This window comes from Nicotiana tabacum, chromosome 10 (assembly GCF_000715075.1).
Source record: "Nicotiana tabacum cultivar K326 chromosome 10, ASM71507v2, whole genome shotgun sequence".
In the NCBI taxonomy this organism is placed as follows: Eukaryota; Viridiplantae; Streptophyta; class Magnoliopsida; order Solanales; family Solanaceae; genus Nicotiana; species Nicotiana tabacum.
This window is the reverse complement of record NC_134089.1, coordinates 135264061-135291119: the sequence shown is the minus strand read 5'-3', so window position 1 is coordinate 135291119 and position 27059 is coordinate 135264061.

Here is a 27059-nt window from a genome sequence, read left to right as displayed (position 1 = left end):
CTCTATTTCTGGGGAACTATCTGTTAAACAATGCCATGCATAGTGCGACGCAGGTACCGTACTAGTTTTCTTGTATCCTCTTTTCTACTTACATGCTACAACGGAAATTCTACATTTAATATTCTTTTTTACTAGCCAACTTTCTTGCTTCTGAAGTCTAGCAAAGGTTGATCTCTGATAAGCAAGGACTTACTGCTAAGTGGGATCAACTTTTGGTCGAAAAGAACCAGCTTGCCGCGCTCCTCCCGGTATACATGCAAAAACTACAGAAATGGATGAGCTCGAGGCTTTGTCACAGTAGAGAGAACAAGATAAGTTAGACCACAACCAAAAAGTTGCTCAGCTGCACAAAGACCTTAGAGAGGATAAGGCCAAATGGGTCGAATTTTAAGATGTTGTACTTGCTGCTGCCGAGCGCGAGCCTGCCTTCGAGGAACAAGTTAATAATTTGAAGGCTGACTTGTGCTCTAAAACTGAGGAGGCCAATGATGCCGAGGAGAAGAGGGCTGCAAAATCGGATCCACTTATCCACAACTATTGAGCTTGACTCTCGCCTCAGCGCCATGAGATCTAAAATGGATGATCTTCAGGTCGAAATTGTTAAACTCCGAGCTAAATTCAGTATCAAAAAGATTCCCCTGCCTTCGAGAAAACCTATGCTACATATCATATGAAGAGGAAGACTTTGGAGGAGGCCAAAGTGTGCATCACCAACATAGACAATTGCATTGCCCAGGCCCACGAACTGGAGTTTCCTGCTCGTAAAAATCTTCCTACCTCGTCTGCTGCGACTGACTCCGTGAGTACTAGCTCCGAGTACTTGAGAACCACCGGGAAAACTGAAGAAGATAAAGGCCCCAAATCGGTAGTGGATCCGCCATCCTCTATCGGGGAAAACGTAGACCCCTCTCTCCCTTCGAGTTCTGGCGGCAATGATGCATAACATTTTTTTTGTACTTTGTAAATATACCGAACCTTTCATCGAGTATGGCACTTGATAAACAAAGAATTTTTTTCTTAAGTGTTGTGCAAAAATATTCCTTTAGTATTTAATCGATTAAATATTCAGGTATATTTTCATCCGATAACTTTTAATTTTGGGCATAAATTCTTCCAGAATCTACCTTTTACATGAGGGTTTCATAAGAGGGGGACCTTATGTTTCCGGTGCTCTTGATAAGGACATCTCCTATTCATTCCGGCACAAGCATTTGAAGTTTTAGCTAACTTTCAAATGATAAAATAACTCATCATTTGGACAAGAAAGTACATAAGCATTCATTTGTTAGAGTAAATAAAATGGCCAATACATATGGCTAACTAGTACAACTTATCTCTATGGGGCTAAACATGCAATCCCCGGCCCTGATGAGACATTATTGATCCTGGTTCTAACAGTCTCGGTTTTTGTGGCACTCTTGGTGCCGTATCACATATTATTCTCCCCTAGTGTTTGAATGCGAAGCATGGGAATTTGAACATTGGAAGTCTTGCTTTACCGGTGGAAACGACTTGTTAATGGTTAAATAATCATTTTTTAGTGATGGAAGGCAAATCTTTCCACCAAACCAAATATTATTTAACTATCCACATAGCCGTTTTCCATCGATGTGAAAATTTTGGTGCCTTGTGTCACACTCCTTTTTTACCCCGGAAAGATTTGTGTATGGATTTGTGGGTTAAAGAATTTTTCCAATTAAAGTGACAGTTTTGAAATAGGAATTATTTTGTTTACAGAGTCGCCACTTGGAATTGATTTTTGGGTGTTCCAAGTCACCTTTTATTTGAATCCCTATTCAAAGGAAGATTTGACTCTTTTACATCGGTCCGCAAAAATAAAGTTCGGGTAAGAAATTTTGTTGACCGGGTAGAAGGTGTAAGGCATTCTCCGAGTTCCGTGGTTCTAGCACAGTCGCTTTATCGACTTAAAACTTGGCTTGAATTAATTTTGGACAAACTGTGATTTTTATGATTTTCATGTTTTACCTATCCGCTTCTATTTCTTGATTATTAGAATTATAAAGAAAAGGATTTGGATAAACTACGTCGTCATAACCATGCTACGCAAAGCGAATGCGTGATCAAATAACAAAATTAACTTATCATAATTGCGATTCGCAAGCGAATGTGAAATCATGACAATCAATTATTTATAGTATTTTTGAAAAATTACTACATTTGAGAAAATTAGCTCTTGAAATTTTAAAAGTCAACTATCGCGCTACGCAAGCGAATCCACAATTTTAGCAAAGAATTACTAAATTAAAAATTAACTAAAACTAATGGGTATGGTATGAGATTATTGAATTAATTTATCGAATGTTAAATATCACGCTACGCAAGCATATCCGTGAGTTAAAGCGCCCCTACTAATTGCCTAGCGTTTAAATTAATTATTTAAGAAAGAGATTAGATAATTTAATTAATTATTCAAGAGGAGAGGATATACTACTATTAAAATTTATTTAACTAACCTATAACTTGAACTTGCTAGGTTTATGCTTATTGGAATTCCATGACATTAGGCCACTTATTTGTTTGTAAAAAAAAGTTTATTTATTGACTAAGAAAAGAATACAGTTTATGAATACTTGATATCAATGAGCCAAATCAGTAGGTTATTGATACATATTTTTAAGGCTGGTTTATTGACTAAGAAAAGAATTCAGCTTATGGATACTTGATATCAATGAGCCAAATTTATATTATATATATATATATATATATATATATATATTTGTGTGTGTGTGTGTGTGTGTGTCTGTTATATTGAAGCCTATTAGCCGTTAAACCCCAAATCTCTTTTTAAGTCCCAAAAAACAAACTTTATTTCAACTTAACCATGAAACTGACAAAATTTGATGCTAATAATAATTCACCTCAATAAATGATGTAATCGAAACATGATAAAAGCTCACTGAAATCTAATGCTAATAAAAAAAAAATAAGAATCAAGCAAAATTCAATAAATATATTTTTATATTCGAAGAATAACTTCAAGGAAAGGTTTACAAATTAACTAAGCAAAGAAATGCCAAAGCAAGCTAATAAAGGTGTGAACACAGTAAACAAAAGAAATTAGATCATATCTACAACATGCTCACCTAAAGTAAATTAAAGACTTTTAAGTGCATTAAGGTGAGAAATTGACTTTCAACAACTAGACAACAATAAGTAGAGAGTTATCTTCTAAAAGCCATAACTACTGCATATTTACATGTTTTTATACATAGGTACAATATTTATTCTTAAGTAAACACCAAGTACAACATGCTTCAGCCATCCGGACAAGTTCGAATCTTCTTATTATTATCAAAAATCTGCAATATAAAGACATAGGAATTACTTGATTTGCAGAATAAAAATACAGCAATGAGATGAGCAGAAACAACAGCAAAATAGTAGAAAAACAGCAATGAAAACGAGCAACGACATTAGCAAACTTGTATCTAGATAGCCCCAAAACCTTAGAGAAGAAACCTGGAATCAACTCTAAAAGACTTATTCTTTTTTAGAGTTTTTACTCTAAGAAGCACTCATAAAGCTCACAATTTCAGCTTGCTTTCTTTAAGTTCAGCTGCTGATTTTTACTGCTAAAAGTGTATTTTTAGTGTGTAAAAATGCATAGCAGATGTGTGATAGAGTGTTTAAAAGATGTGTCTTTCTAGAGTCCAAGATATGTGTAAGATGAGGAAAGAACTCCTCTTTATATAGAAGGAGAAAGGACTTTGGGACAAATTTTGTTTTTCCAAAAATTTGTCCAAAATGATAATTTTTTTGACAGAAAATCTATCCAAAACCAAAAATCTGTCCAAGAAACAGTCTTCTTTTACCAACTAGGGACAGATTTTTAGAGTATTATACTTCAAACAATGAAAGCAACCAAACACGGACCCTACACTCAAGTACTCTAAAACTATTCTACTACTTCAACAAATGCAAAAATAGAAAATTTAGCACTTCAAAACTTCAAAAACTAATGCTAAAATAATTAATAAGAGGCAAAAATAAAAATCTGAAAAAAATAATAAAACAAATCAACCATGAAAAAAGAATAGTATTTTTACCATTTTAAAATTCAAGTGGCCGAAAAATGGTGGCATGCCAAACGAGGGCGTTCAGGGAGGTCGCGGGAATTCGGCCAGATTTTTGGTCGCTGGATTTTTGGTGTAGAATTGACTTCAATAGGTAGGTCTTGAGGAGCTCTATCCGTTGATGTAGGTGTTGTGGAGTGTTAGTGGCCGGAACTTCAAAAATTTAGGCAAAAAGTTGCGGCTAAAGTTTCCTAGATCTAAAATTCAAGGAGTTTGAGGGTTTTGTTAAGGATTTCATTTAGAGATATGTAAAAAGGAGGTTGTGGAGATTGTATGGTGCGATTTTGGGGTGATTTGGAGGTGGTCGGCCGCCGGTGGGCGATTTCCGGCGGCGGTTATGGAGAAAGAGAGAGTGAAGAGAGAGGAAGGAGAAAAGAATTATGGGGTAAATGGGGAAAAATTTCAGCATTTCTAAGTTTTAAATGTCTAGTTGTGAGATTGATTGTGGACCATTGGATGAGGGAGAAATGAATGGATGAGATTTAATCTTGATTCACTTAATGAAATGACCTAGTTTTGAGGCAAAACTACGTAGTTTCAGACCCTTTCAATGGCAGCCCCTTATCTTCCTTAATCCTACTTATTAAACTAAATTTACACAAATAAAAAAATTAATTAAATAACTTATTCAAATAATCAATTAACAAGATTGATTCACCAATTGAAAAGTTAGTCAATTCCTAAAATGCACAAATGAAGGAAGAACTATTATTTTTGGGTATTTTCATGATAGGAAATATGCAATTAAAAACACAAAATTTGATAAAAATAATTAAAATAACAAAACTCTAATGACTTTAGGAGGTGTTAAAATAGTACAAAATTAGGTGTTCACAGCTGCCCCTCTTTGCTCGAGAACATGAAGAGTTTTTGTGCAAAGAAAAGTGAATGTTATAGCTAAATTTTGCTCACATATCACTCCAATGGAAGGAATTTTTGAAAATTGTTGACCGAACCTTGCTTCCGAGGTTTCCTACATATCCTTGTTTAGAGGAATCAGGTCAGTATAGTTCTGGGAAATTTGGTAGGTGGGACTACCAGGCAATGGAGTTAAGACTGTTGTTGTTGCTATTGTCGTTGTTACTGTTACTTGCCGCTTACATCAAAAGGAAAAGATAGAGAACTATATATGTCTGCAAACTAAGAGTTACAAAATTCCTATCTATATGCTTTCTGGAGTCAAATCTTGATTCTTGACCTGGTCTATTGTGTTGGCCTTAGATTGGATCTTGATGCTCTTTGAAGAAAAGATTATGACTCAATTTCAGTTGCTTGCTTTCTTGATCTGAAATTGAGAAGATGAATCTTGAGAAGCTATATTGCTGACACATTGCCAAAGTTAACTCCAACTATCCCGTGATCGAAAGACTTCTTCCTTCTAATGACAACTGAAACTGCAAGCTTTAATTGTCACACATGTTCTCTATGGCAGGGCCTGCAAAACCATCAAAGATAAACAAAACGAACAAAATTTTCTGCCCCAGTATGGCGCTGAGAAAATTTTGTGAGTTATTGGGTAAAGCTGCAGATCAGCTTATTTTATTTGAAAGATGCACAAATGATACTGAAGACTCCGAATCGAATGTGCTTCTCGTAGGAGTAGAACTGATAAAGCTTAGACTAAGAGGTGCATCTCCTATGGGTAGAATTGGAATGACTGCAAGATTAAAGGACTCAAAACTAGGAATTGTGTCTCCTAGAATTAATGATTCATATTAGGAAGTGTGTCTCCTATTAGAATAAACAAGATTGACTTAGGAAGTGCGTCTCCTAGGAATAAAGGTTCAGATTAGGAAGTCCGTCTCTTACAATATGAGGTTGATGGACTTGGACTAGGAAGTGCGTCTCCTTGGAATGATGGTCGAATGGCTTGGACTAGGAAGTACGTCTCCTAGGGTTGGTTGTTTAGATTAGGAAGTGCGTCCCCTACTATAATGGCTCAAAACTAGGAAGTGTGTCTCCTACAAATGAGATTGAAAGGTTTAGACCAGGAAATGTGTCTCCTGCGAATGAGGTTGAAAGACTTGGAGGGAATGTAACCAGGGGTTGGTGCCCTGTATCACTGAGAAAGAAGGTAACCAGGGGTTGGTGCCCTGTATCCCTGAGAACGAATGTAACCAGGGGTTGGCGCCCTATATCACTAAGAGAAAATATAATCAAGCCCAAACTAGGAAGTGCGTCTTCTACAAGTGAGGTTGAAAGATTTGGAGGGAATGTAACCAGGGATTGGTGCCCTGTATCATTGAGAAAGAATGTAACCAGGGATTGACGCCTTATATCACTAAGAGGAAATGTAACCAGGGGTTGACGCCCTGTATCACTGAGAAAGAAATGTAACCAGGGGTTGGTGCCTTGTATCACTAAGAAAGAATGTAACCAGGGGTTGGCGCCCTGTATCACTAAGAAGGAATAGCCAGGGGTTGACGCGCTGTATCACTAAGAAAGAATGTAACTAGGGGTTGGCGCCCTGTATCACTAAGAAGAAATGTAACCAGGGGTTGGCACCCTGTATCACTAAGAGGGAATATAATTAAGGGTTGGCGCCCTATATCAGTGAGAAGGAATGTAACCAGGGGTTGGCACCCTGTATTACTGAAATAGAATATGACTAGGGATTGGCACCATGTATCGCTGAGAGAATGTAACCAAGGGATGACACCTTGTATCACTTAGAGAGAAAGTAACCAGGGATAGGATACCTTGTATGAAAATAGAACCTCACTAAAAATTGTTGTACCTTATATAATACAGCTAGGGATTGGTGTACCCTATACTAAACATGCGACTAGGGAGTGGTGTGCCCTATGTCAAAATGGGACCTCAACTAAGGATTGATGTACCTTATGCTGGAAAATGGAGTGGCTGATGATGTGATTATAGGCATATCTAGAAAGAAAAAGTAGAGACTTTGAAGAATTTACCTTTGGTGACATTCGTCCTTTGATAACTTTATTTCTACACTACTTTGTTTCCTTGTCACGACCCCAAATACCCAGGTCGTGATGGCACCTATCACAATACTAGGCAAGCCAACCCAAACAGGTAACCACAATAAATTCTTTTATAAAACCATTTTTCTAACACCGATTAAGTCTCAATTTTCCATAAGAAATATCTAAATCACTTAAATGTGCGGAAAATAATAAAAACATCAGTCAACACAGCCCAACTATCTGGTGTCACAAGTCTAAAGACTCTAAATACAATAAGTCTGACTGGACAATACATAATAAGCCCAAATATGTAGAAAACAAAGATAGGAAGGAGGAAAACAGGGTTGCGGACACCGTGCAGCTACCTTGCAGTCTCTGGTAAGCTCCGAAAACACTAGGGACCCTCACTCTACCGCTCGGGCACCTGGATCTGCACACAAGGTGCAGAGAGTAACGTGAGTACGCCAACTCAGTAAGTAACTAAAGTAAATAAGGTCTGAGTGTGGTGACGAGCAGTTAAAAATCATATATTAGAGTATACAACAGAGTATCGAATAAAACTCAACAGTTTAAAAGGAAATTACTTCGTAAAACTTCAGTTTCAATTGAGATACTTTGAAATCATTTACTTAGTAGTTTTCAACAAAGCTTCATCCTTAAAGAAGAGTGAAATCAGCAAAAATTGTCATAAATGGGCCCCTCGGGCAAGGTACCACTCGTAAATATAGCCTCTGAGGCAAGCCTCTCAGTCACTCATAACTCAGCTCTCGTCACACAGTACTCACACTCAGCAATCAGGCTCAATAATATCTCATAGTAGTAATAATCATAATAACCGCTGCGGCGTGTAGCCCGATCTATAATTTATAGTCAACTACGCTCACTGGGGGTGTACAGACTCCGAATGGGCTCCTATAGCCCAAGCGCAATATCACTGCAGTGCACAACCCGATCCAATATACATATCACCGCGGTGTGCAGCCCGATCTATATAAGTATAGCTGCGGCGTGCAGCCCGATCCATAATATGTACATATAATATCCTTACCGTGCAGCCCGATCCATAATATATATATATATATATATATATATATATATATATATATATATATATATATATATATATATATATATATATATATATATAATCCTCACCATAAGATCCTCAACCTCCCTTATCATTAACCTTACAACCACATGGACATAACATTGGAAATTAGGGAACTCAGCCCAAACAGTTTTCACATTTTAAAAACTAGAGTGATAAAAACCAGGTTTTAACAATAAACAGGTAAAATATGGCTAAGGATATGCTTTCAAACAAATAGAGTGAGGAAAATAGTAAAAATGCCCCTAAGGATCACAATAGGTCGGCACAAGGCCCCAAACATGGCATACCGACCATAATATAGTATCAATCTCTAAAATACGTGATATCATAAGATTTCAAATCAAATACGCGGCTTAATAGTTGCTATGGAACGGACCAAGTCACAATCCCTACCGGTGCATGCCCACACGCTCATCACCTAGCATGTGCGCCACCTCATTTGTCAAAACAATACGAAATACCGGGGTTTTATACCCTCAGTTCCAGATTTACAATGGTTACTTACCTCAAACCGGATGAAATGCTACTCCGCGACGCCTTTGCCTCTCGCCTTGGCCTCAACTCACGCCGAATCTACCCAAAATCAGAATCATAACTTTAGAATATACTAAGGGAACGAAACCCATGCAAAAATAATCAAATTATACCAAAAATCCCGAAATTGGCTAAGCTTACCCAGCTGATATTCTTCGATTTTCCCTTGAAATTCACTGCCTTAGCTCACTTCCCGTCTTCAAAAATGGAGAATTTAACAAAAGTTTGCGTAGGAAACCTTTATACTTTATGACCCAGGTCTTTCGCACCTGCGATCTCTTTCTCCGCTTCTACGCTACCGCTTTTACGATCAATCTACCACTTCTAAGGTTTTCACTTAAATCCCTAGAACTGCACCTGCGACCTATCTCTGCATCTGCGGTCACGCAGGTGCGCTCAAGATTCCGCACCTGCGACTTCTGATCCTCTAGCCTATGGCCGCTTCTACGGCTTGCTTCCACATCTGCAGGAGTCGCCCCTGTGGCCTCCTAACCGTAGATGTGGTTATGACAACAACCATAAAACTTCAGCTGCCAAACTCAACTTCAAAATCTCTCGTCAACCATCTGAAATCACCCTGAGGACCCCGGGACCTCAACCAAAAGTACGAACTAGTCATATACCAATATTCAAACTTATACAAATCTTCAAAACACCTCAAACAACATTGAATCAACAAAAATCACATCGGATTCAAGCCTAAGATTCCAAAATCTTCTAAATTACGCTTTTGATCAAAAAGTCTATCAAACCACGTTCGAATGACCTGAAATTTTGCACACACATCCCAAATGACACAACGGACCTACTACAACTCCCGAAATTCCATTCCGGCCCCTATATCAAAATTTCACCTAACAACTGGAAAACGCCAAAATTCCAATTTCGCCAATTCAAGCCTAAATCTACTTCGAACCTCCAAAACACGTTCTGATCACACTCCTAAATCCCAAATCATCTCCCAAAGCTATCCGAACCATCGGAATTCACATACGAGCCCCTTTTCAGACAAGTCAACATCCAGTTGACTTTTCCAACTTAAACTCCTGCAAAAGAGAATATATGTCTCAAACTTTACGAAACCCTTCTGAACCCGAGCCAACCAACTCGATTACACATAGTACCGATAAACTAAGCAGTAAGAAGCAGAAATGGAGGAAATGGAGCGGTAGCTCATGAAACGACAGGCCGGGTCGTTACATCCTCCCCCACTTAAACAAACGTTCGTCCTTGAACGAGCCAAGAAACATACCTGAAGCCTCAAATAGGTGAGGATATCTGCTCCGCATCTCCCGCTCGGTCTCCCAGGTAGCCTTCTTCACAGGCCGACCTCTCCACTGCACTTTCACTGAAGCTATATCCTTTGACCTCAACTTTTGAACCTGATGCTCCAAAATAGCTACTTGCTCCACGTCGTAAGTCAAATAATCATCTAACTGAACCGTGCTGAAGTCCAAAATATGAGACGGATCGCCAATATACTTTCGGAGCATAGAAACATGAAATACCGGATGTACACTCCATAGGCTGGGTGGCAATTCAAGCTCATAAGCCACCTCCCAATCCTACAAGCACCTCAAAAGGCCCAATGAACCGAGGACTCAATTTACCTTTCTTCCCAAATCTCATAATACCCTTCATGGGTGAAACCTTCAATAGAACCTTCTCACCAACCATGTAGGACACATCCTGAACCTTACTGTCAGCATAACTCTTTTGCCTTGACTGCGCTGTACGAAGCCTCTCCTGAATCACCTTCACCTTGTCTAAAGCATCATGCACCAAATCTATACCCAATAGCCTAGCCTCACCCGGCTCAAACCAATAACCTAGAGATCTACACCGCCTCTCGTACAAAGCCTCATATGGAGCCATCTGAATACTCGACTGATAACTGTTGTTATAAGCAAACTCTGCGAGCGGTAGAAACTGATCCCATGACCCTCCAAAATCAATGACACAAGCACACAACATGTCCTCTAATATCTAATAGTGCGCTCAGACTGCCCGTCCGCCTGAGGGTGAAAAGTTGTGCTCAAATCGACCTAAGTACCCAACTCTCTCTACACGGCCCTCCAAAATTGCAAAGTATACTGAGTACCACTATCTGAAATGATGGAAACCGGGACACCATGCAAACGAACAATCTCTTGGATATAGATCCCTGCCAACCGCTCTGAAAAATTGGTAGTACACACATGAATGAAGTGCGCGGACATGGTCAGCCGATCCACAATCACCCAAATAGCATCAAACTTCTTCAAAGTCCATGGGAGTCCAACTACAAAATCTATAGTGATCCGCTACCACCTCTACTCTGTAATATCCATCTGCTGAAGCAAGTCACCCGGTCTCTGATACTCATATTTCACATGCTGACAATTGAGACACCGAGCTACAAACCACACAATGTCCTTCTTCATTCTCCTCCACCAATAATGCTGTCTCAGATCCTGATACATCTTCGCGGCACCTAGATGGATGGAATACCGTGAGCTATGGGCCTCCTCTAGAATCGACTCCCGAAGCCCATCCATATTAGGAACATATATCTGTCCATGCATCCTCAATAACCCGTCGTCACCAATAGTCATATCTCTGGCATCATCGTGCTAAACTCTATCCTTAAGGACAAGAAAATGAGGATCATCATACTGCCTCTCTCTGATGCGATAAAAAAAGCAAGACCGAGAAATCACACAAGCCAATACACGACTAGGCTCCGAAATATCTAACCTTACGAACCGATTGGCCAAGGCCTGAACCTCAACTGCAAGAGGTCTCTCCCCAACTGGAATATATGCCAAACTACCCATACTCACCGCCTTCCGGCTCAAAGTATCGGCCACCATATTGGCCTTCCCTTGATGGTAGAAGATAGTGATATCATAATCCTTTAGTAGCTCCAACCATCTCCGCTAGTGATATCATAATCCTTTAGTAGCTCCAACCATCTCCGCTGCCTGAAATTGAGATTCTTTTATTTAAACAAGTGTTGGAGTCTATGATGATCAGTAAACACCTCACAAGACACACCATACAAATAATGCCTCCAGATCTTCAATGCATGAACAATGGCAGCCAACTCTAGATCATGAACGAGTAGTTCTTCTAATGGGGCTTCAACTAACGAGAAGCGTAAGCAATAACTCTACCCTCCTGCATCAACACACACCCAATACCAACTCTCAAAGCACCATAATACACTGTATATGAACCTAAAGCTGATGGCAAAACCAATACCGAAGCTGTGGTCAAGGCGGTTTTGAGCTTATGAAAGCTCGCCTCACACTCATCCGATCACCTGAATTTGGTCAAGAGCGATGCAATAGATGAAAATTCCTAAACAAAGCGACGGTAATAACCCGCCAAACCAAGAAAAGTACGAATCTCTGTGGCTGAGGAAGGTCTGGGCCAACTCTGAACCGCCTCTATCTTCTTCGGATCCACCTGAATACCCTCACTGGACACCATATGCCCCAAGAAAGCCACGGAACTGAGCCAAAACTCACATTTAGAGAACTTTGCATAAAGATTCTCCTCCCTCAACCTCTGCAATACAATCCTCAAATGCTCCGCGTGCTCCTCCTAACTACGTGAGTAAACTAGAATATCATCAATGAAAACAATCATGAACGAGTCAAGGTAAGGCCGAAACACGTTGTTCATCAAATGCATAAACGTTGTCGGGGCATTAGTCAGCCCAAAAGACATAACAAGGAACTCATAATGACCATATCTGGTCCTGAAGGCTGTCTTAAGAATATCCGAGTCCCTGATCTTCAACTGGTGATAACCTGAACAGAGATCAATCTTGGAGAACACTCTCGCTCCCTAAAGCTGGTCAAACAAATCATTGATACGAGGCAAAGGATACTTGTTCTTGATTGTTACTTTGTTCAACTGTCTGTAATCAATGGACATCCTCCTCGTGCCATCCTTCTTCTTCACAAATAGAACAGGCGCACCCCAAGGCGACACGCTAGGCCGAATAAAACCCTTATCAAGGAGTTCCTGAAGCTGCTCCTTCAACTCTTTCAACTCCGCTAGTGCCATACGATACGGTGGAATAGAGATGGGCTGAGTACCCGGCACCAAATCAATACCAAAATCAATATCCCTGTCCGGTGGCATACCTGACAGGTCTGCAGGAAATACATCGGGAAAATCCCTTACAACAGGAACAAAATCAATACTGGGAGTATCTGCACCGACATCCCTCACAAAGGCTAAGTATGAAAGACAACCTTTCCCAACCATTTGTTGGGCTTTCAGAAATGAAATCACCCTACTAGGGATAAAATCAGTCGAGCCTCGCCACTCAATCTGTGGCATACCCGGCATAGTCAATGTCACTGTCTTAGCATGACAGTCCAAAATAGCACGACACAGAGATAGCCAATCCATGACCAATATCACATCAAAGTCCACCATACAGAGTGTGAGCACGTGATTTTTGTTTCGCATGACAATCGCTCCAAAAGGAAATAAAAAAAATAATAATTGGCCCTGCTGTACAAATTTTGGATTTCTGTGCGGCACCTTGTTGATTTATTTGTGACTTCAGCCCATTTTTATTTATTTACTTTATTAAAACAAAATTCAAAAATATATGTGTCCTGCATAATTCGAACCGTAATCCGGTCGTTGAATAGAAAATCACGAATAGGCATCTTCGTCCGTGATTTTATTTTGTTTAACTTTACCTGTTTTGAAATATTTTAGTGTGTGTGCAAATAATTGTATTGAGTGTGTGTTTAATTTTAATTTGATTTTTTGGCTTAGTTTTGTTTTAAAATAAATAAGAAAAAAAATATATTGAAAGGACCCCTTCCCTCCCGGACTTGGGCCAATTTTAACAAAATTGGCCCAAACAAACAGCCCAAAACCCAGGCCTGCCCGGTCCAACACCACCTGATGCCCAGAGAATCCAAACGACGTCGTTTTGGTACAGTTTGATCTGGGCCGTTGATCTCAAATTGATCAACGGCCAAGATCAATTCCCCATAACCCACCAATAAACCCGACCCGTCTCACCCGGACCGACCCCAACCCTTTACCCTTGAAACGACACCGTTCCACCTAAGCTATCAGATCCAGACCGTAGATCTAGATTGATCTAACGGTCGAGATCAACCCACCCATTAACTATATAAGGCCATAATCCTACCCTGCCCCCCCTATCTGAACCCCAACCTTCGTCCCCAAACAAACAGCCCTAAAACCCTAGCCGCCCCTGCGTACTTTCGCCATGAAAGCCGGCGGCATGGATGCCGGTGACCTTCCCCTTAACACCCTAGAATCCCCTTGCCTTCCTAAACATGAATCCATTAACCCTGTAGTTCGAACCCCTCCCCACCTTCTCGAATCTTCATTTGAAGATTCGAGTCGAAACTCGACCTACACAGTTTAACCCCAGCTTCACACCAGATACTCCCCAGACCCCCCTCGTGACCAAACCATACTTGGTTTGGTCCGAATCTGACCAGGGAAGCCTGAATCCCAGATCTAAGTTTGAAAATTTTGTGTTCCTCCGTCATTTGGTTCAACCAAAGAGATTAAGGTCTAATGGACTTTAATCAAAGTGTTTCTCATCTGAGAAACACTTCGTTTAAAGTCTGTTCAGCCTTAAGAAAGGCCTGGCCAAGTCCGAGTCGAGGTCTTAATTTTCAAGGTTTAAGGTGAGTTCTTTCTTTTCTTTATTTGCTTTGGTTCGTTTGATTGTTGTAAGGGTCTGTTCGTTTTCTGTCCTTGACTTCTATCAACTGGTCTTCAACCGTTTTGCCTGAACTTCTGTTTGTTTGTCTAAAATCCCCCCCTCCTGTTCTGATGAAACATATGTATTTGTTGTACAATAATTGAGCTTCAAATGTTGACTGAGCAATTGGTTCCTCAAGTACCACTTTGCTCAGTCAGTATAATTCGAATTACGGGTCGATACTGTTTAAATGTCGGATTTTTGGTTACGATTGTGTATGTTAATGCTAATATAGTCGAGTCGACATGTGTCGTCAATTAATCTCAACTGTCCGAACAATAACAAATCGATTTACTTCTGCTAAGCATTTGTTGAGTCAATTAAGAACCAGTTTTTGTTTACTTATAGTTGTTTGGATTAAACAGTAATGTAAAAAGATTTGTTTGGTTTAAATTATGAATTGGAAGGCATGTGCACTCGTGCACAGCAGGTGCATTAGTGCACCTCATGTGCTTTGTGCACAGCCTGTGGCCTGCATAAAGGCCTTTGTTAAGTTTTAAACAATTTGACAGCATATGCTGTCAGATACATTCCACTGCCCATACTTGGCTTTAGTTTAAAGAAGTATTTAAACTTTTTAAAAGTGAAGTCTGCCAGAGAAGGTTGATGGGGTTTAATACTTAATTAGCTAAAGTTTGGAACTAAAATGGAAGGCACATGGGAGGGGTACGGGGATATTCTGAAAACAGGCTGTTGAAAGAGATAGTTTTTGAGGTTTATAAAGGCATGGACATACAGAATTAGAGACAGAGATTGAACCTTAGGAGAGCTGGAAATACATACAAATAAATACACATAGACAGAGAGAGTTGAAAGGAGAGAGGGGATACAACCAACAATCAGAAGTTTTTTCCTCCTATTATTACTGGGTTTCAATTGTTAAACCTGTTTCAAATCAATTCTGATTCTTTGAAATTCCAGTTGTGTCTATTAGTCGAGTATTTTCATTGGTTTACTACTGGTCTGGTCTGTTTGGATTTCTGTTTCTATTCCACTGGGTGTTGCTGCTATTTGGCTATTACTTTCTATTGGCCATATTTGCATCTCTGCACTCGAGCCTGTTTCTTGCTGTATTGTTTTGCCTGCTGCTATTCTGCCCTGTTGATGTTGGTGCTGTTACTGCTGCTGCATTTGTTCATTGTTACTCTACTGATTGCCCTTTTTCTTCAATTGCAAATATTCCCAGGTACACAACCTTTGAACCTTGTATTGTTGAAAGTTTGAAGTTGAAGCAGAAATAAAGAAATGAACGCCAGTTTATGTTATAGCATTGGCGTAAAAAGATAGTTCGAATGTTGGTTGGGCCTGTATTCTTACTGTGAACTGCAAATATTCTGTATGAACTAGCATACATTCTGTTTAAGATGAACTGTTAGATAGCATGGCTCAATAGTAATGACAGTATGACATAGACAACATGTTTCGATTTAGTATACATTCAGTTCAGTATAACACTTGTTTGATTTAGTATGACTGTATAGCATAGAGTCATGGTAAGCATTGTATGTATTTTGCCTAGACCACTGAATTGACAAAACTGCGATACTGGGTCCGGGATAAATGTATCCCCAAACAAACTCCCATACAGTCACACTAAGAGTATGGCTATGAATGCCAGTTCTCTTGTCAGTTTATTCGTTCCAATACAGGTTCGATACTGGGTTTCGGTACAGATTTTTATTTCGAAATGATGTAATGATTGTTGAGAAAAACTGATAATCATTTTTGAGTTCAATTAGTAGTAATTTTTCCTAATAAAACAGCCGATTTCTTTTATCAATTTCAAATAGGTTAGAGTTTTAAGAATAGAACTTGGAGGTCGTTAAAACATAACTCAATATATGTTGTTAGTTTGTTTGCAATCTCACTTAGCGAGTTAATAAGCATGTTCACTTGTTGAAGACAAAGCATGCCGTAGCTCTCACCTCATGAACAATCAATCAGGTAATCAAACAAGTTTAGGTTCGGCGAACATAATAAGGATTCAGTCCGTATTTGTCTAAACCAGCAAAATTCGGCATCATCCTTCCCTTAAAAGATAAATGTAGTAAAAATGTAGTTCTTGTAGGGTACCCTTCTAAAATAATGAGACGAGCCTCGCCGAATCAAAAGGCAAATTGCGGGGCCCTCTATAATTGGTCATAATAAATACTTAGAATTTGGGACGGGCTGTTTAGTGAATTCCACTGCCCTCCCCGAAGACAATAACGCGTTAGATTCTTTAGGCGCGACTTAATCAAATTACATTCTTAAATTCGGGTGCGCATTTATGTGACCCAATTTCAAATCCCAACGGAGTCGAAATGTGTTAACAACTACGGGTGCATTGATTGTGACGTGGTTCGAGATACATTTTCACGACGTTGCAATTCTATAAAAATAAATGATAATAATAAAAGCGGTTAGAACTTAATAAAAGCACATAAGTCACAACATGTATTTAAATCAGATATTTAGCCATTATAACAATTTAAGCGACCGTGCTAGAACCACGGGATTCGAGGGTGCCTAACACCTTCCCTCGGGTCAACAGAATTCCTTACTTAGAATTTCTGGTCCGCAGACTTCATTTAGAAAAGTCAAAAATTTCCTCGATTTGGGATTCAAGATAAACCGGTGACTTGGGACACCAAAAGCCAAACATTTCCCAAGTGGCGACTCTGAATTAAATAAATAATCCCATTTCGAATATTGTCACTTAAATTGGAAAAACTCCCCTCGCGCATTTAACCCTTCGGGGCAGGTTCGCAAAAAGGAGGTGTGACAGCTCTGGCAACTCTGCTGGGGAATCAAAACCCAGAACCACTGGTTCAGGGTTCAAGAATTCGAGCTTAGAATAATTGCTATATTTGGCTTTATTATCTGATCTTTATTACATATTTTTGCATAACGTGTTAAATGTTGTCTTTTACCGCTTTGATATTATCTGAACTGTATATAAACTGTGCCGAAACCCTTCTCTCTTCACCTCCGGGGAGAAGCTCGCTGGTCGAGACTCCCTATTCTGTTAGTGTCAATACCCGAAATAAGAAAGAGGACGGATAAGTTACGAAGCCGGACGGCCTTTTGGTTCCCGGTAAGTTACCCCTCCTCGACTCGAGTTGTCCGCTCGGGTACACAGTCTAGAACAAATACCAAGGTTTAAACCTAGTATAACTCGACTTCATGCCGGATCCCTAGTAGGAACGCTTATTTGCATCATGTTGCATTTGACTTAGGGGGCTCAACACAGGGGTTGGGTCCGTCTAGGACAAGCGACCAGAAATGAAAAGGCCACCCTGCTGCATCTTATTTGTTTTGCGCATTTATTTGCTTCGGTTCCGCATGTTGATCGGTTTCTAAAAAAAAAAAGGAAAATAGCAGCGTAGGGAGATAATTACTTATTTTGGAAAAATAAAACCAATGTCCAAATAGTGTCGAAACCTCGTCGGAATTTTTCTAAAAAAAAGAATAAAACCAAAAGTTGCCTTTTAGTCTGATTAAAAAAAACATATAAAAATTGTTTCTTTTCTTTTAAGAAAAAAGAGGGTATTTATTTCAAAAAAAAATAAAAAAAAATGGAAAACTCATAATTCAAAAATGTGTTGTTTCTTTTGTAATACCCTTTTATAAATTCGGACTAATAGTCCAAATATTGCAAAAAAATAAAATAAAAATATTTTTAGTATTTATCTTTCTCCAAAAACAATAAAAATGCTTATTCTTGATTACTAGGTTTATTTGATTTTTTTTATTTTGCGATATGACCGAACTACGCCGGTTTGATTCTCGCACGGGGTGAGATACGTAGGCAACCCTCGGCGGGTCCAACCTCCCGTTTTCAAAAAATCTAGATAATTTTAATTTTTTGAGTCTAATAAAGTTTATCGCCTTAAATAAATGTGCAGGATGAGCACGATACAAAATGAATCGTTTTCAATAATGACCAAGATCCCTTTTGAGTTGCGATTATGGTGGAACGACCTAGGCAAAGAAGGGCAAGGCAAAGTGAGGAAATATCTGAAAAATCTCCCGGATTTACTAGACATTCAGCCTCGGGGTGATATTATCAGATCATTGGTCACTTACTGGGACTCGGCGCACAATGTATTCCATTTTTCAGACTTCGAACTCACCCCGACGCTGGAGGAAATAGCGGGATACATTGGGGGTGATGAAGCTCCGTTAAGGTTCAAGTACTTGATTGCACCTAGAGCCGTCACGGTACACCGATTTTTGGACTTTCTGAAAATACCCCGAACATTTCACCATCCAGATCTTGCCAAAGGCTTCTGCAGTCTCCATCTCATGTATGCTAGATACGGTCATGAGGGTGGGTTCAATAAGCCGGATTTCAAACTATGTAGTAAAGGCAACCGGCAAAAATGGGACGAACACAGGAAATTGGCTTTCATAACGGCTTTCTTAGGTCTTATAGTGTTCCCAAGGAAGGACGGCAACATCGATCTAAGAATAACTGGGGTTGTCAGTACTTTGCTTACCCAAGATAAAAGTACTCTGGCGCCTATGATTATGGCTGACATTTTCCAGGCTCTCACTGTTTGTCGAGCCAGGGGTGACTTCTTCGAAGGATGTAACCTATTGTTGCAAGTATGGATGACCGATCATTTATGTCATCGCTCCTCACTTGTGGGTTATGGTTCGCCAGAGAAAACTTGTATTGGAGAATTCTACACGAGAATCAGAGGGCTCAATTTACCTGAGGGAGTCACATCATGGACCTCATTTCTCCGAACTCTCACTGCCAGCCAAATCCAATGGACGCTCGGATGGTCACCTATCGAGGAAATCATATACATGCCGGCAACCCGGCCTCACTTTCTGTTGATGGGATTGAAAAGTATCCAACCCTATGCACCGTATCGGGTTTTGAGGCAACTTGGGAGGTACCAAGTGGTACCGAAGGATGAAGATTTGAGTACCCAAGTGATTGAAATCAGTCCGCACGGTCATTTCCCTGAAGAAGAAATTCGCCAAATCTGGAGTGAATGCCAACATCTGACAGCAAACACTTGTGTGATCGATACGGCAAAAGGGGAAGTCGCCCCAGGATATCACGCTTGGTTTAGAGGTAGCCTGTCTTACGAAAGACCGGCTAAGAGGCCGCATCTCAAAGATTTCGTAGAATCATCCCAAGGGCAATGGAACTGGTTAGCAAAAGAGAAGAGTTATCGAGCAGAGATTGGCGATTTGAAGCTACAAATAGATAGTTTGAAATTCGATAACAGCGTACAAATCGCAGCGAATCAAAGCGAAAAGAATAGGTTGATCCAAGAGAATGAAGAACTTAAGGCCAAAGTCCAAAAAGTGAGATTGTCTCTCGATGAGCAACCCAGAAGTCAATCAGACCAGCGGTTGATAAAGGGTTTGAAAAGGGAGATCACGGAATGGCGAGACAGGTTAGAAGAATCCGAAAAGGTCATGACAGAATTCAAGGCACGGTGGAAAACAAGAGTAGATAAGCATCGCTGATGTTTGAACCAATTGAAACGTGATCACGAGAAGGCTGTTTCCAAAATAAAAAGGGAGATGGCTACACTTGAGTTTAAAGCAGTTAAGCAGGCCAGAGATTTCCAAATGGAGAGTAGATACTGTTACGACTTGTTGGCCCAAATGAAGGAAGAAGTGCGGCAGTTGAGGGATCAGCACATACAGGACTCACAGGTATTCAAGACGAGCAGTGATCAGATAAGGCACCTACTCATAGAGAAGAAGCAAACCAGAGATAGGATCAAGGCCATTGCCCATGCCATCACCCGACGATGTCTACGATGTAAGAACATGTCCAGCGCTACCGTCCTCTCGGCAGTAATGGGTTATGTCAAGCAGACTATGCACGAGCTGGAGCAACTTGAGAGGGATCTCACGCCTAGGACCGCGGCGAGGCCGAACGATGCCCCGCGGAAACCAATTTTTAAAACCATAATGCATTCATAGGTCAAATCTGTATTTTAGCATCTTCTGCCTTTTTTTTCATCAAGGTGATTTTCAATCTATTTTGAGTCTAGGTTCATTTTCCAAGTTTGCTTTTTCTTTTGCAGAATGTAGCTTGTAATAGAACATTTCAACAATGAAGAGGTTGTTTCTTTTACGTCCATTTGTGTTTTTCGAACTACGTAATGATCTGATTCACATAGGCATCGTGATACGTAGGCAATCTTCATCGGATCCGGTCGCATTTCTTTTACTACAAAAAAAAATAAAAAAAATAATAATATATATATATAATAAATAAAATAAAAGGAAAACAAAAGAGAAAAGAAAACAAAAAGGGGGAAAAAACTAATAAGAGAAAAAATGCCGGAATGACGCATGCTCTCGTAGCAAACATATAGTAATCCACTTAACTGTATAGGTGCACCATGCCCAACGTGAGATTAACTATCTATTATTTGCTGCAGAATTAACCGTGCGTTTGTCATTGAGCATTTTCCCCCAGGGTTTTTTGAAAAGGCGGTTGGTTTGGTGAAAGTCTGGCCTCGCACTCATACTTCACAAGATCAAGGAAAGGTGTTCAACTACCTATTGTTAGGACCAGAAGCAGTACTCACACTTATTTCACCAGGTCAAAAGGAAGTGTGGAAATGTCGTCGGAAATTCCATTGCAAACGGTCCCCGTCTCTGAAGAGAGCTCAATCTCGGCCGTCCTCACACCTGAATCCGCAACTGCGGAGGAAAATAGGATCCTACGGCTCCGCATGTTGGAAATGCTGGATGACTGGAACAATGGGAAAGAGCCGCCAAGTGTCGTCCCCGGATTCCCTGAACTATTCTCCAGGTCAAGTGGGACTTCTAATGTTCCCATAAATTACCCTGCTACCCCATTTGGGTACCCAGCCACCTCCGCCTTCTCTGCAGGATCACCTTCTGAGCCTCATCCCCGAATGTCGGCCAATGATGCAAGCATGAACATCTTTACTGCATCGCCTTGCCCAGCTACGGCACAGCCTGCCACGTACAAGCCAAGCCTTGACTCATCCTCTTTTACATTCCAAGCACCGTCGTTCTCAATGGAACCAAATAGGTTCGCTACCAGTACTAATCCTCTACCGCCTCAGTACGAGCTTGTACCAGGGCAGGATCAGAACCCCAGAGTTGTAGAACAAAACGAGATGTCCAAAAGGATGAGAAGCCTTGAGCAAAGTCTGAAGAATATGCAAGGATTGAGCGGGCAAAAGAGCGTCTCTTACGCCGACCTATGCATGTTTCCTCACATACACCTGCCAACGGGTTTCAAGACCCCCAAGTTTGAGAAGTACGATGGGCACGGTGACCCCATTGCACATCTTAAGAAATACTACAACCAATTGCGGGGAGCCGGCGGAAAGGAAGAATTGCTAATGGCATACTTTGGGGAAAGTTTAGTAGGGATAGCCTCGGAATGGTATATGGATCAGGAAATGTCCCGATGGCATATATGGGATGATCTCGCCAGAGATTTTGTAAAACAATTCCAGTATAACATCGACATTGCGCCAGACCGAAACTCTCTTTCAAATTTGAAGAAAAAGCCTTCAGAAAGCTTTAGAGAGTATGCTATTAAGTGGCGTGAACAGGCATCGAGAGTGAAGCCTCCCATGGATGAAGTGGAAATGGTCACTACCTTTCTCCAGGCTCAAGAGTCTGACTATTTCCAGAACATGATGTCGGCCATGGGTAAGCCATTCGCGGAAGCGATCAAGATTGGAGAGATGGTGGAGAACGGTTTGAAAACGGGAAGGATTTTGAGTCAAGCAGCCATAAGGGCGACCTCCCAGGCCGTCCAAAGTGGGTCTGGAGGAACAACAAGGGGGAAGAAGAAAGAAGAAACGACTATGGCAGCCTCTGAAGCAAGGGAGTATCGTCATCCCAGGCCCCATTTTCCGGGAAGAGCCCCACAACACTATTACCCCCATTCAAATTCGGCATATGCTCATCAACCTTATATGGTCATGAATGCCCAACCTTATAACCATCCACCACAACAAGCCAACCGAGGCCCAGCTCCACCTCCCAGAAATCAGCCTCACTACCGCAACCACTATAACCCACAACCCCCGCAAAATAACTACCGCCCCCAAGAGCCACCTCGACGGCGGACTTTCACGCCCATCGGTGAGCCATACTCAACTTTGTTCCCAAAGTTGGTCCAGTTGGGTTTCTTGCAACCCATCCCTCAAACAAGGCAAAACCCGACATCTCCTTCTTACAAAGCCGGAGTCAGATGCGCCTATCATTCAGGGGCCGAGGGGCATGATACAAACGACTGCTGGTCATTGAAAAGAGTGGTCGAAAATTTGATAGAGCAGGGGAAAATAGTGCTAAGGGACGAGGAGATCCCGAATGTAACAAACAATTCATTGCCCGCTCACAATAATGGGCCATTGATCGGCATGATTTGTGAAGACAAAGAGTTCGACCCTATTTTGAAAGCCATAATTGCCATTGTCGACACAGGGAAGAGGCCTGAAATAGACCAAAAATCAGAAAAAGAGGAGGAGGCCAAGGTCGCAGAGAGCAAGTCTGAAAAGAAGGTGGAAAAGAAAGTGGTACCAGCAAAGGGCGGAGTTCTTTACGTACCACGAGGTCAAGCTGAGAAGACGCAGAAATCCGGGATCAAAAAGACAAAACCTATGTACGTGCCAAAAGGGGCCTATGTGGTCCGGGGGACGATTCAACCACCTCGGCTGAATGAGCCAGTGGTTATCGGACGCGTGCCACAAAAGCCAATGACCAACCCGACCACAGTGCCGTGGAATTATAAAAAGACTTTGGTGATGTACAAAGGAAAAGAGGTCGTGGGAGAACTTCCAGAAAATACTTTCATCAGAGGGTACTCAAATACCCAAGAACTGAACAACACCACACAAAGGCGCTTTCCTCCAAAGAAGCCTGTGAGTGTTGAAGAGGCGGAAGTGTTCTTCCAACAAATGAAGATGCCGGATTACGAAGTGATAGATCAGTTGCGCAAGCACCCTGAGCAGGTGTCCATGCTATCATTATTGACAAGATCGGCCGAGCATCAAAAGATCTTACTGAAGACCCTAAATGAGGCATATGTGCCGGTTGAAACCTCGGTGGAGCAATTAGAGCGGATGACAGAAAGATTCTTCGCCGTCAACCAAATCTCCTTCAGCAAGAACGATCTACCCCCGGAAGGAGCAGCACACAACAAGGCATTGCATTTAACAATCAAATGTGAGGACTACTATGTCAAGCGGGTAATGCTGGATGGGGGATCAGGTGTTGACATTTGCCCGCTCTCCACGCTGCAAAGAATGGAAATTGAGACTGGAAGAATCCGACCCAACAACGTCTGCGTAAGAGCTTTCGACGGCATCAAGAGAGACACCATGGGAGAAATAGACCTGCTGCTGGTCATAGGACCAGTCGAATTTCGAGTCACTTTCCAAGTGATCGACATGGACACGTCCTACAATTTCCTCCTTGGCAGGCCTTGGATCCATGCGGCAGGAGCCGTGCCTTCCACTCTTCACCAAATGGTGAAGTTCGAGTACGAAGACCAAGAGATCGTGGTCCATGGGGAAGACGAACATGCCATTTATCGGGACCCATCCATCCCGTATCTTGAACCGAGAGAAGGGAGCGAACATACGGTCTATCAAGCTTTCGAAGTGGTACTGGCAGAGCAGCACGAAGAGGGAGTACCTTGCCCCCAGCCTTTCTTGTCTAACGCTTCGGTTATGGTGGCCAAAGAGATGATCCGACACGGATTTAGGCCGGGGAAGGGGCTTGGACGAACCCTTCAGGGGATGACAGAACCCATTACTTTACCAGTCATCAAGAAACCTTTTGGACTAGGTTTTAAACCTACTCCAACAGACGAAAAATGGGCAAAGAAAAGGAGAAATGAGGGCTGGAAGTTGCCTCAACCATTGCCGGATTTACATGCGACTTTCGTCAGGCCAAGGTACGCTGAAGAAGAAGATGATGAGGTCTTCACAGATGAGGAAATCGAGGAAATATGTGGGGCAATGAGGGAAATACTCTACGAGGTCCACATGGTTCAACCAGGCGAAGGCACGAGCACTGCTGAGATGATGTACATGGGGCCAAACGCCAAACTCCAAAACTGGGAGATCACGCCATTCCCAACTAGACGGAAGTCCGGGTAGACCTGTCCTGCCACCTTTCCTGTATCACAAGTTATCTCCGGGACATGACTTGAACGTTTTCTTCTTTTCAATTGTTGTTCCTAGTTGTAAACGTTGTTGTCTTCCAATTTTCCAAGAAAATATACAAAAAAAATCATCATTGCTTTCCTATTCTTTCTTTGTTCTGATTTTTATTAGTTTTCCTTTCATCTTCCTTTTCAGTCCTAATAATGCGACTTTAAATATGACATGCTTGCGGACTTCACGCCCAGATCACAATGAGCTATTTAACTGCGAATTAATGAACCCAGAACCAGAATATGATGCGGAAGAGGCTTTTAGGGAGATAAACCGAGAGTTGGAATATTTCGAGAATAAACCTAAGCCAAATCTGAATGACACTGAACCGGTAAACTTAGGAACCCCGGAAGAAGCCCGAGAGACCAAGATAAGCATTCACACGGACAAGAAAACGCGAGAGGCAATAATCCAACTTCTTCTTGAATTCAAAGACGTGTTTGCTTGGTCATATGATGACATGCCGGGACTAGGTGTTGATCTAGTGGTTCACAAATTACCGATTCATCCTGATTGTCCTCCAGTCCAACAAAAACAACGAAAGTTCAAAACTGAGGTCAGTGACAAGATTAAGGAGGAGATCACCAAGCAACTGAAAACAGGAGTGATCCGGGTAGTCCAATATACAACATGGTTGGCAAATGTGGTTCCAGTACCAAAAAAGGACGGGAAAACTCGGGTATGTGTAGATTACCGAGATCTGAACAGAGCAAGTCCCAAAGATAACTTCCCACTGCCCAACATCCACATCCTCGTTGACAATTGTGCCAAACACGAGATACAGTCTTTCGTAGATTGTTATGCTGGGTATCATCAGGTACTGATGGATGAAGAAGACGCCGAGAAAACTGCTTTCACCACGCCTTGGGGCACCTACTGTTACCGGGTCATGCCATTTGGTTTGAAGAATGCTGGGGCTACTTACATGAGGGCCATGACCGCCATTTTCCATGACATGATGCATCAGGAAATAGAGGTGTACGTGGACGATGTAATAGTCAAGTCCAGGACGCAGGATAATCACATCCAAGACTTGAGGAAATTCTTCGAGAGGCTAAGGAAGTATGACTTGAAGCTAAATCCAGCCAAATGCGCTTTCGGAGTTCCGTCAGGTAAACTTTTGGGCTTCATCGTAAGCAGGAGAGGTATCGAGCTAGATCCGACTAAGATAAAATCTATCAAAGATCTACCTCCCCCGAGAACGAAGAAAGACGTGATGAGTCTTTTAGGCAGGCTGAACTACATCAGTCGATTTATTGCCCAGCTGACAAGCACGTGTGAGCCCATATTCAAGTTGTTAAGAAAAGATGCGGCGATTAAGTGGACAACGGAGTGTCAAGAAGCCTTTGATAAAGTCAAAGAGTACCTTTCGAATCCCTCAGTCTTGGTCCCTCCAGAACCAGGGAGGCCACTTTTCTTGTATCTGACAGTCTTGGAGAACTCTTTTGGCTGCGTCCTCGGGCAACACGACGTAACCGGGAAAAGGGAGCAGGCGATCTACTACCTGAGCAAGAAATTCACCAGCTACGAGGCCAAATACACTCTGTTGGAAAAGACATGCTGCGCTCTCACATGGGTTGCTCAAAAGCTGAGGCATTATCTCCAAGCCCACACTACATTCCTCATAAGCAGGTTGGATCCTCTGAAGTATATATTTCAGAAACCAATGCCTACTGGGAGACTGGCTAAATGGCAAATTTTGCTTACGGAATTCGACATAGTTTATGTCACTCGCACGGCAATGAAAGCCCAGGCGTTAGCAGATCATTTGGCCGAAAACCCGGTCGATGAGGAATACCAGCCATTGGATACCTACTTTCCAGATGAAGAGGTAAACACCGTAGAAGTGATCTCGGAGGAAGCTCATGTTTGGAAGATGTTCTTTGACGGAGCCGTGAACGCCAAGGGTATAGGGATTGGGGCAATTTTGATCTCACCTGCCGGTCAGCATTATCCCGCCACAGCTAGACTTCGTTTCTTCTGCACAAATAATACAGCTGAATATGAAGCCTGCATTATGGGCATACATATGGCAATCGATCAGGATGTCAAAGACTTACTGATTATGGGAGATTCTGACCTGATCATCCGGCAAGTTCAAGACGAGTGGGAAACCCGGGATGTCAAGCTTATCCCATACCGACAACATGTAGAGGACCTCAGCAAGCGCTTTACCTCAATAGAGTTCAGGTATATTCCGAGGTGTCACAATGAACTGGCAGATGCACTTGCTACTCTGGCTTCTATGCTACCCTACCCGGGCAACGCCCACGTCGATCCTTTGGAAATCCAAATCAAGGAAAGACACGGTTACTGCAGTGTAATCGAGGCGGGATCAAATACGCAGCCTTGGTACCATGACATCAAGAAATTCCTGAAGACACAAGAATACCCCGAGCACGCAACTGGAGATCAAAAGAGGACCATTAGGCGACATGCGAGTGGTTTCTTTTTGAG